At 37.3% G+C, this 16437-nt stretch overlaps 1 protein-coding gene across 3 annotated transcripts in view; it reads left to right on the forward strand.

Annotated features, from left to right (window-relative positions):
- The first annotated feature begins 6251 nt into the window (after nt 1–6251).
- LOC150076113 (Na(+)/H(+) exchanger beta-like) overlaps nt 6252–16437 on the forward strand; it is a 493086-nt gene continuing 482900 nt past the window's right edge. For 2 of the 3 annotated variants that reach the window (XM_090387862.1, XM_090387861.1), the window contains exon 1: nt 6252–6425. The gene's annotated coding sequence lies outside the window, so the exon portion shown is untranslated. The remainder of the gene's footprint in view (nt 6426–16437) is intronic. The other variant, XM_090387863.1, reaches the window with a different exon arrangement.

Consider the following 16437-nt stretch of genomic DNA (forward strand, 5'->3'; position numbering starts at 1 on the left):
AGATGTCCGTTAACGAGAGGTGTCCGTTAGGAGAAGTTTCACTGTAATCACTCCCTCGAGATTAGCAGAAGGGGAGAAAATTAAAATTTTCAGCAAAAACAGAAACAAAAAACCGCCTTGAAGAACCACCTAATAACTAAGAGGAGCTGTATGAAAATAATTGCCTTCTGTTTTCACAGAAGTTGTTTTGTACTAAACTTAATGCACAAAAATAGCCTTTCGCTATCACGTATCGCAAACGTTAAGTGTACGTTTCTGTAATTAGCCTGAAACCACACAGTTCAGTTGCTGTGTACTTAACAAGGGAAGGGGGGGGGGAAACCCTAGCATTTTGACAATATTTTAGATAATCAGCTTCTAAAATATTAAATATTAATGTGGTCTGCGTATTTTTAATTATATTAAAATGAAAGTTTAGTTTCAAGAATAGTTTTCTACTTCATTGTAACTGCTTTTTTGAAGCAGATATGCCTGTGCAACAGTTACCACGAGCTTTGAATATTTAATAGTAGTGTACTAGTCTAATCCTGAATACTTGCCTGCACACCAGTGATGCCCATCACTGGTGTGCATGCAAGTTAAATTAAATTCACACCTTATATATACCTGTATATATACGGTGTATAAAACCGTATATAAAACCTGTCATATTGAGATCACCCAAGACCACCCACCTTACACGCCCATGTGTAATAAGTCCATAAATTGCGTATGTTCTCTGGTCAATTTGCCTGTTTTGCGGGACAAAAAAACCAGAGTTTTCCGGCAAAAAAAAAAAAAAAAAACTTGCTGTCCATTCCTGAGACCGACTAACCCAGCTACAGAGTGAAAAATCTCATAAAAGTTCCTCTCGTCATTTATTGACGAAATAAACCAGGATTTTTTATCCGGTGTGGCAAGGACAGTGACTATAACTGTGCCAAAACTATATGAAATCCATCCCGTATAGAATATACGCCTTCAATCAGTTACATGAGAATTTTAAAAGTATTTTTGATCAGATCTACCTTCTAAAATTAGACTGTCTTTTTACTTGCAGGGTTTTTTTTTTTTTTTTTTTTGCTCTCTCCTCGATTTTTGAATCTTAAACGTGGTTAGAGGAAAACCTGATTTTATTACCACGGAAAACAAACAAAAGCTTTGAGAATAGATTTCGCTCATTTTATTGACGACACTTCTAACATTACTATATAAACAATTAAGATTTACTGTTCTTGTATATTTAACAACCCTAACACAACCCTTTAAGTTTTGTAAGCTCTCTTCCTTGGCATTACCTACCCGCTCACTTGAACGTTTCTGTCCCCCACAACATCTAGATAATATATCCAGTTGGGGTAACAGATAAGAACTCTGGAGGTATATGCATGAGTTACTTTGACCAATATTATCAGATAAACGCGCGTCAGTATTACCCACACCCCCCCCCCCTAACTAGCAGTTTCCCTGAACCTTTAAGGTGTCCTCAATAATACTGGCAAAAACCTTTGTACCACCTTTGTTTAAGTGTATCCCGTCTCTACAAAACAAATTCCTTCTACCTACAAGTGTGGGCCATGCTGATAGAAATTTCCCCCCTAAAGCCTTGCAGAGTCCTTCAAGTCTTGAGTTAATCCACAAGGCTTTTAACATATAATCCCTCCTATCGTGTCTGGGCAGAATTGCAGACACATAGACATTGTGGGCTAGCTCGCGGAATTTCCTCAGCATGGTCCTGTATTTTTCTAACAAATCGTCACGTCAGATCGTGAACGTTTAATGTCATTAGTCCCCACATGAATAATAATATTCTCCCCCCCCCTTAAAATCTGACAATCTGTTGGTGACATCATTAACAGTTGCTCCCGGCAGACATACCCTGGTTCTACTCCACCTATCCTTATTACAAAAAATATTCCACTTTTCCCTGACATAATAAAACAATGTCCTTTTTAACGAGAGTAGTTTGCACTTGGTGTTTCTGTTTTGAGGCCCGAATCGGGTGTGCATCACTTGGTAGATTGCTGGAGTCTTGAGTCCCTGAAGAGCTCCCAGATGCATTATTCTCGAGGGCAAGCACCCGTTTTTTCAGGGACTCAAATTGTTCCATCAGTGCACTAAATTGTAATTTAAGATCGGTGCACTCCTTACATTGATCACAAAGAAAATAATCCCCAGGTGAGCTATGACTAGTCACCAGGTCCCGCAACGGATTAAATCATGACTCACCTTTAATTCGCATCGGCTATTTCCGTGTGAGTCACGATACCCTGTGATGTGTTTAAGGCAGATCTTGTAACTACCATTATAAAATTAGCTAAATATCAAAGAAAATTAACTTTAAAAAATTATATCTATAATATGAAATTCGAAAAATAGCAAAGGCTTAAAAAAAAATCTATAATATTATTAAAATCAAACTATTACAGGAAAACCTAAAACAAAATAATCCAACAATATCTAAATAAATCAAATATTTAAAAGCACTAATCAACAGTAATCCAATCCACTTAACTGAGGAGCCCTGACGAAGCGCGTCCGCTCACCTCGAATGCCAACACTCAAATGATATTTCCACAACAAAAAGTCTGCTGGAGTTAGTTAGGTAGGACGATCTTGCATGTCAAGGATGTAAAAAGCAGCAGCCGATAATTAGAATTCCGTGAAAATTTATTTTGGAGCTATTTGACATTACTGGCAATATGGGGCATAGAGCCATCCTACATAAAAATTATGCTTCTATGTAAACTACACTCATTAATCTCTGAGACAACTTCGGTCAACAGTAAGCTAAGGCATCGTGTGCTCTTCATTGAGCATGTCTCAAAATGTCGATTGTTAATAGTTTCAAATAAAAAGGGACCAATAATAGCGTGTGCCGTCACCATACTGTAACTATTAATGGATGGAGAGAGTTCCTCAACGTGCACATCGTGTTTTTTTTTTTAGTTGAAATTCGACAATCTGTGCCTGTCACATATCTACCAAGGTGAAACTGAGCTTCATACGTCCACAGTATGTTAAATAACCATCTGGATCCTGCGCAACCCTGTAAATGGCCCACTGGGCAAAATCACGATGGCTTGCAGTTATAATCGACGCAGCATTTCATTTTATAAGGAAACACACGAAGGCCTACCATTAAGCTCCAGGGAATATTTATCACATGACATGTATGACGAGCACTAGATAATCTCAACAAATTTGTTCGGGATTGTTGCAGCTTATCAATTCTTTGAATCACTTCTTGTGATGCTGATGGACGACCAGTTCTAGGCTTAGGAGTTAGGTAACCTTCTTCGAAAGCCTTGCGCCTCCGTAGCCAGGTGAGAAGGAGCAGCAGTGCGTAGCATATGCTTCTTGGCTAGACCGGGGATCGAGCCCGTCACCACCAAATACGGAGGATGCGGAAAGCTCAGAGAATGACCACCGCATATTCCCGGAGCAATATGGCCTTAGTTGCTAATGCTCCTAAAAAAAAAAACCAAAAAAAAAAAAAAAAAAAAAAAAATCGAAAGCCTTACAATATTTAATGCGGTCTTCTCGAACAACGAGACCTTGATATATTTTTCTATTTTTGATAAGCTCTAAGGGCTGTAATAACACTATCGCCATTTTTGTAATAAAATTTAAATAAAAGTGCTTTATCTTTAGGCAACATTTTAAAAACAACTTGACTGGACTTATTTGCTTAAGTTAGGGATGCAGCTTCAAGCCTTATATCTTGATGACGAAGAATAAGACCACGACAAGCAAACACTCGAATTTTCCAATCCCAGAATCATTCCTTTTTCTAACAAACACAAAAGCTAATTTTCTTACTGGAATGATTAACTTAGTTCACTGGTAGCGAAAATTCGAACTAACTGTTTAAAAAAATCTCACGTAATTACCGTGAAAAAAAGTCTTTTTGATACATCCTATAGTTTTTTTAAAGCGGGAAAGGACTTTATAACCACTCTATATTTTTAAAAATAGTCCTTCTACTCCCATTAACAGAAGAAAACCTGCTAATGGGAACTAACCATCAGGATTAATGGGAACTTCAAGTTGTGCCACTTGCCACTCTACAAAGGTAAAAGGTTTGAATCCCATTAAAGAGGCGAGGAACTTTCGAAAAATTGGCCTCCTTGCACTTCATATTGGTCATCCAAGTGAGGTAGGAACACGGTTGTAATGATCTCATTTTACAGTAATACAAATAATTTCCGGCTGTGCTGACATGTAGTGTTCAGTGTATGTGTTTCCCATCCCTGTGACGAGCAGCGAAGACATTGCTGGTAAATCGATGTCCAACAAATCGATGAAGCTAAAGGCTGTTGATAATACTACATCAGGAGCGTCAATTTTTACTGTTAATGTCTTGAGCCCTTACCACTCATCAGGATAAATTAGACTCAACAGCGAGACTGGGAAGTCTCCAACTTGATTGCTTACGGTATCAGGGGGCATAAATTATCCGGTTAAGAGGCAATAAGACGTCAGGACGCCTGTGGGAGTGACATTGGTGACAAAGGTTTTCTGACATACTACCCACTACGTCAACGTTAACTTACCTTTTGCCTGAACAGTTCCGCAGAAGCCTGATCATGAACACTTAATCGGATAGTACAGTAAGTACGACACCGCGAAATGACCCTGAAAGACTGACACGAGAGAGAAAAACTAAAAGGAAACAGTTTCGAGATCATTTAAATGATCTGAAGACTCTATAAGCTAAAGGTGGTTACTGTTCTAGAGTATAAATTGAAATCTGATCGATTCCATCATCACTGTAGTTGCCAAGGTTCATACAGTTCACGCCATTTACAGACAAAATACTGACCTAATAAAGAACAGTTTGGGTTTAGTTGTTTTTCAAACAATCCAATCCAACCCAAGCCATTCTTCATAAGGTTCTGTGCGATTTTTACAACAGCAAACTGAATATAAATGCTAGAAACAACTTAGTTTTACAAGGAATAGAACGTAAAATCCTCCCAAAATTCCCGTTGCCCGTTACCCAAAGTATATACAACCTCCATTTACATTTCGGATCTGAATTCATTCTCTTACACCATTGGGACAGAGCTCCTTCACTCTTTCTTAACGTCAATGACTCATCGTTTTTATGATAATAGTTTTGACCTTGTATTTCAACATTTTATCAGTGTTTTCTTGGATTTACTGTACCTTGACAGATTGACTGTATTTGGTTTCAAAATACATCTGAAACCAAATGACAATGCGATTAACTAGGAACTAAGTTTGCTTTTACTTCTATTATTTGCAACTAAAACACAAACACATGTTCACTGACCAAAGGTTAAAAGTCTAAACTTTCATCTAAACTTCATCTTCATTACGTTATGATTGTAATGAAGATGAAGTTCATTGTTTGTTTATATACTTGAACTTCATTTTTTGTTTATATACTTGAATTTTATTGTTTGTTTATGGTTTTTTTTTTGTTTATATACACAAAATTTTAAATTACGTAGTCAAAGCAATGTTCATGATATTCTGGGGATGCACACAAGAATACCTGTCGTAGCAAGAATAGTGATTCAATATGCATTCAAGGGGAATTTATGTTTATCAAGTATCATTGAATAACTGGGTTCTGATCATGGTGAGAGTTTCCTCAATGTTGTCATCCTATAAACAACAATAGAAGACCTCAATGTATAGCTAAATATTCTGTAAAGTGACCAATTCGCAACTGTTTGTCTAAAGAGGATTTCAAGAAGTGTCAGAGATAAAAATTTATAGTTGGAGTCTCTCCGAACAAATTAAATTTGTGCACCTTATACAAGTCGCCATCTGAAGATGAAATCATGAAATTAGACTGAGTTATGTTGAACCCGATTTACTGGGCGAGCTTAGAAACTCCCAGTTCTTTGGCCCAGATCTACAAGTTTAAACATTTTCATTCCAGAATTGAAACATTATTCGCCAAACTGTTTCCATCAGCCCAGGCACGGTACTAAGTACTACAGGTTTCTAATACCTTTCGTGTTTTCGGTTTTCATAAAAAAAAATATAATTAATTATCCCAACTCCTTTAGAGATATTTATTATAGAACTTAAGTAGAGTGGAGCGAGTGGTCAGTTTTCATACCGTTACCTGCCACAACGTCATTTATTCTCAGAATTTAAACACAGCTACATATCACGTGGTACAGGATCAGACATGGCTAGTACACGAATTTTTTTGCACTGTTTATGACTGCAGCAGCCACGCGGAACGATACATACTGATAATAGTAAGCACTCCTTAGGAGAAATCTCAATGTTCACCTCTCCACTGAAATGGAAGCACCCAGTGTGTATCTCAGGGTGGAAGCTCGCTATTCGCCTGCGTCTACTATACAGGCATCACTTCTGCTCTCTGGCTAGCGGGAAGTGGGTACTACCGACCGTAACGTGCACTCTACACTCCATGCTTTGATAACAGAAACGTGAAGGTAAGCTTTTAGTAGATACCAGAGATAATAAATCTTACAGAGAATTTTTGTATTGTTGCATGTCACTAAATGTCTACGATACATGCTGCTTTTGGTGTTCAATCTGGGAAAACACTCTGTTTACTAGATAAGGTTTTCAGTTCACATGTAGTAAGCGACATGCGGCTGTTAAATGCTTATGTACATTGTGTTGTGCGGGAAAGCCCTTATACAGGCGAAGAATTATGGACACATGCTGTGTGAAAATTGTTTTTTGAACCTTTACCAAGAATAGCTGTTTTGACAAAGGTCTGTGCCTACATTTTGCAGGCACGTGTTTTTACAAAGCAGCCTTGAACTTAGGAGTTCGGCTACTATGGCATGCATTCCTGCTAGAAGGAAAGGTTCATTCTGACTGCAAGTCAATGAAACAGTAGAATTCCAGCTGTGATAAATGGGAAGGATGTCAAAAGCGACACAGCAATATTTTGATAAATGGCGTAGATCTTCCGGGTCATTCTGTTCCTCGCTCTTTCCAGGTGTCTTTAATTATGAACCAGATAACGCAAGTACTTGGACACCTGTCATAAGTTGTACAATTCGTATTTCAATGGTCATGGAGTATTATATTTCTATTCCGGGTTCAGGTTTAGTGGTATTCAATGAAAGACCTGTTTGCGTCTTTTAAAATAAATTAATGTTAAAGAGATAAAAATACATATTGGCTTCTCACCAATAATAGGAATCACACATTATTTCTCTGGCTTTTTTTCAAACTTCTGGAGACAGGAGCTTGAAAATGGTCTTGGACCAACATCAAGGAATTCTCAACAATAAAATCTAATCCATTCAATGTTTAGTGGGGGAGTTGATGATACTTGGGTGGTTTCTTTGATTAGTAAAAATCGCAAAAACTGAAAAATAGTTTTCAAAAAATTGAATTTTATTAAAAGGTAAATGATTACAATTTCTCAATGAAGTGACGAATGAAACAAAAAAAAAAAAAAATTAAACTGCTTGTGAAGGCCGCCTGAGAGCATAAGGCGGGTGTTGCCCTACATTATTCACAACTCAATCATTTTATAATTGCGTTTAATGATGCTTAGCGCTGGAAGGGGAAAAAATCACATTAAAACTCAGTTTTGCCATTAACTAGATAGTATTCATTATTTTTACGAAGTGAAGTATGGCTTACGCACGCTGTATCTCACGTTCCACTGAAGTGAATAAGCACAGAGACATTTTGAAGTTTAAATCTGAAAATTTTAAACTCAGCTGCATATAACATTAATACGAAACATGTTTCTTTAGACTGCAGGTATTTTCGCAGGTCACGCAGCATTTCGCATCTGGTGAACGTGTTATTTTCTTCCGATACTAGATGTTATTTTCTCAGTGATCTGTCCCGGGAAGCCTCTTTTGGCCAAACGGCCTGCAGAGGAAGATCTACTATAACAGTTATCAAGAAATCTCGAAAAATTACCAGACAGTACAACAGAGGAGAAACAACTACACTGTGTTCTTAGGTGTCTTGAGATTTTCCGATGAAAAGTCTAGTAAAAACATGAGTTGGGTTGTTGGAATTGTTTCTGCGTTAACGTGTTCTGTCTGTAGTTTGCATATATTCTATTGACGGTCTGCCTGTTTCTAGGAGTCCTCTAAAGAGCACAGCAGATAGCACCATGCCCTGCTCATTCATAAAGTGTGGAAAAGGCCTGGGTTCGCTTTTTGTTCGCTAACCAAAGTGGGAAAATACTCCTCATTAAAATGACAGCCCTCTTGTCGACACAGTATTCGAACCCAGTTACTCCCTACTGTTGCACAGCATGCAATAGTAGTAACTCACGCGCCCATGTGGCCCTTCGAACTGCCCGATGCGGTCAGCGATTATAGTAAATAAAAATATTAAACTCAAAAATATAACATTTACAAAAATATTCAAAAGTCAACAGTTAACTTTCTCTAAAGAAATAACTGCCTTTTTTGTGAGAAAAAAAAATAAAGCGATAAAATAGTTTAAAACAGTGAAAGGGGGAGGGGGGGCAACCTCCTTAGAAGGCGATTTTCTTTTCATGCAAATTTTATTCGAAAAAACAAAGTTGCAAATATTAGGGATCTATTAAACGGAATAAATGTTAATATAAAAAAACAGCTGATTTATATAATAATTACATTTTTTTAAAATATAAAAATAAATAAATAAATAAATAATATGGAAACATGAAAAAGAGAAAGAGTTAAATCGATAGGGTATGTAATGCTAAAATGGCGTACAACTTTTAAATTTTAAATATTTAAGATTTATAGATAAATTTGTCTTTGTGCAAATTTAACTTCTAGAAATTTTATAATTTCTAGAATTTTTTAGAAATTATCTTGATCGTGCTTTGTACGCGGTCGGTCACGAGAACCAAGAAGATCGCATGTGCGACCCGCTAGAAAAGAGGTTGTTTACTACTGACAACGATTGTCATCAATGTGGTAGCAGCAATGGCCAGCGATTAAAGATATCCTTCACATTCCTGAATGTCATGCTTGAATTTATTCATTTAATTATACAAAACCTTCATAACATAGAGGCCAATTTATAATATATGACCTAGTTCAAACATTCACGGAGCAGAAAAACTTGCAAAAATGTCACAGTGTGTCATATTTTAAAGTCTTCAAACGTCACAAGCCTGTCCAAGTTGGGATTACCCTTACCAACTGAAGAATTAAGTATCGAAAAATTTGAGCATTTGAATAGAATTTGTAGAATAACTCAATACAGTCAAGCATTAATTATTACTTGGACCAAAACCGGTATCGAATTCTTCTGGACGACGGGACGTCGATTTCTAAAAAGGCATCAATAGGCCTGCGGAGAAGTCAATCTACAGTCACGTGGTTCTGTTTATAAAGTTGTTTCTGGTAATATCTAGATTTGCCTTTTCGTCACAGAAGCTCCTGTCTCACCGGAATAGTGGCTATGCGGAAATTAATATTTTCAAGCTAAGTGGCACGTCAACTTTCCCAGTGATGACTTTATTGAGTAATTCTATGAGAAGAATGGTTCGTCTCGTTTTTAAGGCATTAAGTTCGAAATAATCGTACAACTGACATCACACCCTGGAAGTATATCATCATAACTAGAAACATCTTAACTCTGGCAAAGCTACTAACGGAGAGAATAGATGCGCCGAAAGTGGGAAATGTGATTACTCGCCCTCGGATGATACGACCGAGAATAAATGGGGAAGAATCAAATCTCAAGTGCGAATTGACTCAGTTGGACTCTCTGGGGAGATTCTTCCCAGCAAATACTGTTAAGTTATTTAATAATTTAGACATACATCCAGAGAAAATATGTACAGACAAAATGTGTAGGACAGAAATCTTTGATAATGTGTACAGGCAGGTACAATTATAATAAGAACACTAATTTAATAATTTATATAATAATATTTAGCTTTCATCGATTATTTAGTAATTAATTAAAACTACTTAATAATTAATTTATTAACCACATGCTCTGTGTTTTTTCATCTCCAACTTTTGTAAATAAGTTTATGTAAATATGCTTGTAAATACTGAAATAATGTAACCGCACCCTATAGCTACATGCTGTTTATGGGTGTCTCGAAAGAGAAATAAACAGATAATAATAATAATAATAACCTGATTGACATAGCGGTGCCGAACATTAGCAATGTCCAGAAAACCCACGAGGAAAAAATTAGGAAGTACACGAACCTGAGACATTAATCAAGGAGATGTGGCATATGCAAGAAGTATCAACCATCCCAATCGTGTCAACAACCGGTATGGTAACAAAGACTCTACATAGCAGCGGGCGCCTCCGTAGCCAGGTGGGAAGGAGCAGCAGTGCGTAGCACACGCTTCTTGATTAGACCGGGGTTCGAGCCCGTCACCACCAAATACGGAGGATGCGGAAAGGTCAGGGAATGACCACCGCATATCCAGGAGCAATATGGCCTTAGTTGCTAATGCTCCTAAAAACCAAATAACAAACAAACAATTCTACATAGCAGCCTAGCAGCAATAGGTCTCCCAGAGTCGCAATCCTGAACACCTGTAGGATAGTCAGAGATTTCCTCGACCGACAGTAACACCAGACATTACAACCACCCTGTGTACTTGGTAGCAGTACCCGTCACGGAGTGGAATCCCCCAATCAGGGAGAAATAATATACGAGCAACAACAACAATAAAATAATAATAATCATAATAATAACTGAGAGTAGCATTTTCTATGACAGAATATTGAGTAACAACTGAAAGATGCTGATGAAACGTTTCTGCGGTTTTTCGAGTTGATTGATTGTCTTGGTGTTTCAGATCTGTGAGGCCAACTCAAGTCAAGGAAGGATTAAGGTGATAAATAGAAGCCAACTGTCACATTAGGACCCATGTGTATTATGTTCATAAATTGCGTGTTCTCTGGTCAATTTGCCTGGACAAAAAACCCGGGTTTCCGGGAAGAAGGGGACTTGCTATCCATTCTCAAAATGACTATCTCAGCTACGGAACGAAAAAAAAAAAAAAAAAACCCATAGACGATCTCCGCGTCATTGAACGGTCTCGAATCCAAGCTTTTACACCCGGTATGGGAGGACAATAATTATAATCACTATTCTACCGCACAGACTAAACAGGACAGAAAATCTATGATCAACAAATAAATTAATTTCTTTCAATGAAGTGGACTGACTTTGTCAGTAATGTTTATCGAACCTATACTTGTTGGTGAATTAACCCAGATCTTTAACTTGGCCTACAACCTGGAGAGAACGTTGGTTGATTAGTATACTCAGAATTTTATTTTTGCTATCTGCTTCATAAATATTAAAGAGAGGAATATGTGGGGGTTAATAAAAGGCGCTGTCCACTGCGCAAATCTTCTATCGCTTGCTGAAGGTGTTCGGTATTATCTTCGGTAGATTCAATAAATGAGAATTTGATGTCATCGGCGGACAAGGGAAGAAACCTTAGTATACCACACTCATGGTAAAATTAGTGTAAATTAACATTTTTTTAAAATTTAACTCTGCGCTGATATTGCTGATGATTCAGAAATTCAGTGAATCTAGGATACTATGTGAAAGTTTGTTATCGAGTAGTGTGTAAGACACTGTCCAATACATGGGCCAATTCTGTTCATAATATGGCATCAGTCTACCCACCCTTATCAGCCAAAGTTCCAGAGAATTACAAGGTTGGTTATGGCAGTTTTCCACCTTATGAATCCACGATAGGATGATGCCATTATTCATGCCTCAAAACAAACAGTTAAGTATTTCGGCAAAATGGTATCTAGTATTTTGCTAACCGAGTTGCGTAGGTATATTTTTACTTTTTTTTATTTTGAAATTATGGGTAGTGGAATAATTTTAAATAGCAAGCTTCTCTACTGAGCAGTGCCTTTTATTTAGAGTAGTGCAATACCAAGGCAACTAGTGACGAAGTGCCTCCACAATATGAGATCGATATAGTTATTAGCAAATCCGGTTTGCTCGTAGCTATGTACAGAAAGAAGCTATGTTCGACATGTACAATGATTTTATATAGCTTTCATAGCTTGAGGCTTTTATCTTATAGTTAACTGTGTCTATCAGGTAAGTTGTAATGTGCATGGCTGAACGCATGCGCATTACAACAGGCAGGCTGTAATGTGTAGCTTGTATGAAAACAGATCATCTTCCCGATTTTCAGAATGTGTTACTGTTATAGCACGTTTAGCAGGAGCCAAAATTGAGAAAACAAAGGAAACCAGCGGTGTGTCGAAAGTATACAATGAGTGGAAGACAAAAGGAGAATGCAACTTTCTATAAGGAAGAAATGAGGGAGAAAGTCGGTACTGAAGACAATTGACTATTCTAAGAATGAAACTGCAGGAATTTAAAGCGAATTATGCATCAGAATAGAAGGTCTGATTCTCCAAATCTGAATCCGATTGAAAATGTCTGGGATATGTCGTAAGGGGCAATTTGGCTTCGCAGTTATATACTGACTACAATACAGAAGTTGACAAATATCCTCATGGGAAAATGGTCAAACCTGGAGCTAGAACCCCCCCACAGACACGTAGTGTAATCCACACCACGACTTGTACGGGCTATAATTTTGGCAAAAGGTAGCCCGAATAAAGGTATCTAATATTTTGGCCAGTGAGTGTATTAAAATTAAGAAAATAAAGTAGGCACAACAATGACCGTATTGAGAATATGCCATCTTCCACAAGATATATCCATAAACTCGTTATAGTTAACAACCGCAAATAATTTAACAAGTGACAACATGTCGAAGGTGCTTTTTTTCTGCCGTTTTAACACCTTCAGATATACTAGTGTCGCCTACATAACACATAAAAGCTCCTCTGTCAATAAATATCAACCTTGAATCTCCCATCCTGACTTATAGGAAACTGCTTTGTTACTAACCCATGACTGTTACAGGTAAAAATATCGCTCGTTTTATGAGACGTTAAATTTACACCACACCCTGTGGTCTGCATCGCATGTTGTAGTGAGCGAGCGACCTTTAAATATTAAAGAAAGAATACCTGTACTTCCGCTGGAGGAGAGTTAAAGGAAATGAAGTTTATCTAATATAATCTAATATAAATATGTATTTGAATTTAAAAAAAAATAATAAAAACACATGAATTCAAGAATGAACATATTTGGCGAATATTACTGCGATTCTAAACAATTTATGACGACAAACGTAAACGCAAATAGCTATAAAAGTGTACGAGTCAAGGTGAACTGCATTAGAAACATAGAAAAGCAACTTGACTATGAGAACGTTTTCCCTGTCATGAATTTTACGGTCATGAAGGTGTTTTTAATGGCTATAAAATACATTAACGAAACTTTCCGCTAACATTTCTCTTTTGAAAATATTCGATTTTCCCAAAAGTAGGAACAGAAAATGTTATTGAAGATTCTGAGTCATAATAGGTTCAAATTAGTAATGGTTAGTTGGCTGTTTGGAATATGTCTATAAACTGCAGGTATTCTATGATCAGATTGTCTGTTTTGAGGGATAAAAATAAGATTGGTTGTACAAGATTCATGTCGGTCAGTAATGCCTCCTAACACGATTAAGATAACACCGTAACTCGATATAGAAATGGCTAGACCGCGCAGCAACTGATAAGCCAATGTGACATCAGCCTTGACGTCTTCTGTGGTTTAAATGACAGTCTAAAGAGTGAGTAATCTATCGGCACAAGAAAGATATTGAAAATCTGTCGTGAGTCTAGTTGCTTGTCACATACCATGCTAATAAATCTGCATATTTTTGAAAGATTGGGTGGCATACTCCAAAACAATGTTGGAGTGCTGTGGTAAAATAAACTGAGGGGATTAATTCCGCCGATCAGTCATGTCACCCAATAAGTTAGAGAAGTTTTCGATATAACAGAATTTGAATCATATAACAATTCTGACTTCTGGAACCTTTACATATATATATATATATATATATATATATACACACTGGTGTTCAAAGAAAGTGCATCACTTAGGAATTTCACATTTCTAACCCTTTTTCGCGATGGTATGTTACATTAATGACTAGCATCACAAATAGAAATATAAACAAAAGATATTTATTAATAGTTAAGGCAAAGCTAAGTAATATTTGACAGGTGCTCTCAAAATATTCCAAAATGAAGATTTGAAAATTTTATACAACAGTTTTGGTAAACACGACAATTATAGCTGGAATGTTATCAGAAGCCCTCAGTTTGCTACAGTTTATCATTTTAAATGGAAAACAAAATGAAAAGTCCACCAGGTGCAAGCTAATATTTAGTTGACCGCCTCTGGCCCTGATGACAGCAGCACACCGTCGAGGCATTGACAAGATCAATTTCTGAAGACAATCAACTGATAGTTCGTGTTTCCAGACACGAATTATGGCTTCCTGAAGTTCACGAAGGGTCTTTGGTTTCTTTCTGGCAACTGAAGATTCCACACGATGTCAACAGTACTCTATAGAAGTCAGGCCCCGAGTGGTCAGGAGCGGAGTGCAATAGCACACGCTCTTTGAGTAGACCGAGGTTCAAGCCCTTGACTGCTAAACACGGTCGATCTACCAATCCCTACTGGACCAGCATGGCAGATTTTGGTCTATTTCCGTCAACATGACTTGTTGAGGAGGCCTCCATCCTGCAATGAACTAACAACATAGGATTAGTGATATCTACCCGATATCATTAATCCTATGTTGTTAAAAATGAAATTCTCATTTACCAGTCATTCTGACTTTTAAAAAAAATCAAATTATTATATTAGGGTTACCCGTAATTTAATACATAAACCCGTATTTGTGTCTGTAAATTGCTTGTATTCTATGGTCGATTTACCTGTTTTGCTGGATGAAAAACACCCCAGTTTCTGGGGGGGGGAACCTTTCTATCTATGCTTGGAATCGACTAACTCAGCCACGGAGTGAATAAAGCCCACTAAAGTTCCTCGCGTCATCGATTGGATTTGAACCCGGGCCTTTTCCACCCGGTGTGGGAACGGCGGTGACGATACCACTGTGCCACCCGCGCAGACAGTCATTCTGATTTGAGCAACCTATTTTCTTCCAGTGCTTCAATCAGTTTATATTTTAATCATCACCAAAAAGGCTTACTCTTTGCGTTCATTCGCCAATTCTTCGTTCTATTTAAAATTTTTCCAGGAGATGAAACCATGCAATCCTTGAGAGATTCCGTACTTAATGATTTTTAAAAATTAACTGATTATAGACAATCCAATGCAGCTTAGGTAAGGATGGCGGCACCGAATTGCACTGAGAAGACTCCATATTTACGGCAAAACAGCTAGAACCAGAATCATCGGTCAAGGTCACCTTTTTTCCACTTCTTCAAACGTCCACTGTTAGTGTTTCTGTGCCCATTGTCTGTAGCTGTTTTTTTTTTTTTTTTATCTGACAATAGTGGAACTCAGTAACGTTGTCTGCTGCTGTATTCCATCCGTGAGGGTTTGAAGCATTTTGAGTTTTGATATATATCCTGTTGCATACCTCTGTTGCTGTGTTTGCATTTGATCAATTGTGGCCCCTCTGTCATGCTGTACGATTCTTTACCGTTTCTGCAGGCTTATTACATCACACACATAGAATACACCGTGTGAAAAAGGCCTGGTTCCAATCTTGTGCAGACAGTGGGAAATTTTATGGAAATCTATAATTTTAATCTATAATATAATCTATAAAAAGAAGTCTTTTCATAAGTAAAAAATCTTTCGTTTAAAAGCAATGTGAGAAACAAAAATTAAACCAGTTAACAGAGATTAAAGTAATGTTAAAATAAATTGTAAAAACGACCACAAAAAACACGCAGTTCACAGACAAATGATGCCTCATGCCTTGGTTGTCTTGCCGTGAAATCAACCAACCATCAAAAAATACTGTGTAACTGTCTTGAGACATCGATACAATTAACACAATAGCCTCTATAAAAGATAGTGGGACGTGAACTGCATAAAATTTATTAAATAACAAGTTAGACATAAGTTAAATCTAGGAAAACAGCCTCGCACTATGAAAGCTATACAGAGTTATTTAACAAGTCAGTTAATGCAGGCAGTGCGTTACATTTCAGGCGAGTTAGCAAATAGTAATAATTCATGATTTATAACAACAACAACAACAAAAAAAAAAGAGCAAAAAGCAATGACTTTCTTGTGCGAACCGAGAAAATTTTCTTCCTATGCATCTGCCACCTTGCCCATTCATTCCTCCAACCAGTGCATGTCAACAAACAGTAGCCAGTGCTTCAGCTACAGTACGCGGTATATACGCCAGAGGTGATGATATTGCATGTGATATATAAGAAAAAAAAAATAATAATAATTGTCGGATTTCTACTGGTCAGATTTTAATGAAATTTGGGAAGCCTTGACACATCATTCTATCAGAATGAAATATAAAATTTCACGAAAATCCATTCACTGGAAGTCGAGTCATTATATGAAGAGGGGCGGGCGGACAGACAAAGAAACAGTAATTG

This window comes from Mastigoproctus giganteus, chromosome 13, assembly GCF_048544385.1.
Source record: "Mastigoproctus giganteus isolate SK-2022 chromosome 13, ASM4854438v1, whole genome shotgun sequence".
Lineage (NCBI taxonomy): Eukaryota > Metazoa > Arthropoda > Arachnida > Uropygi > Thelyphonidae > Mastigoproctus > Mastigoproctus giganteus.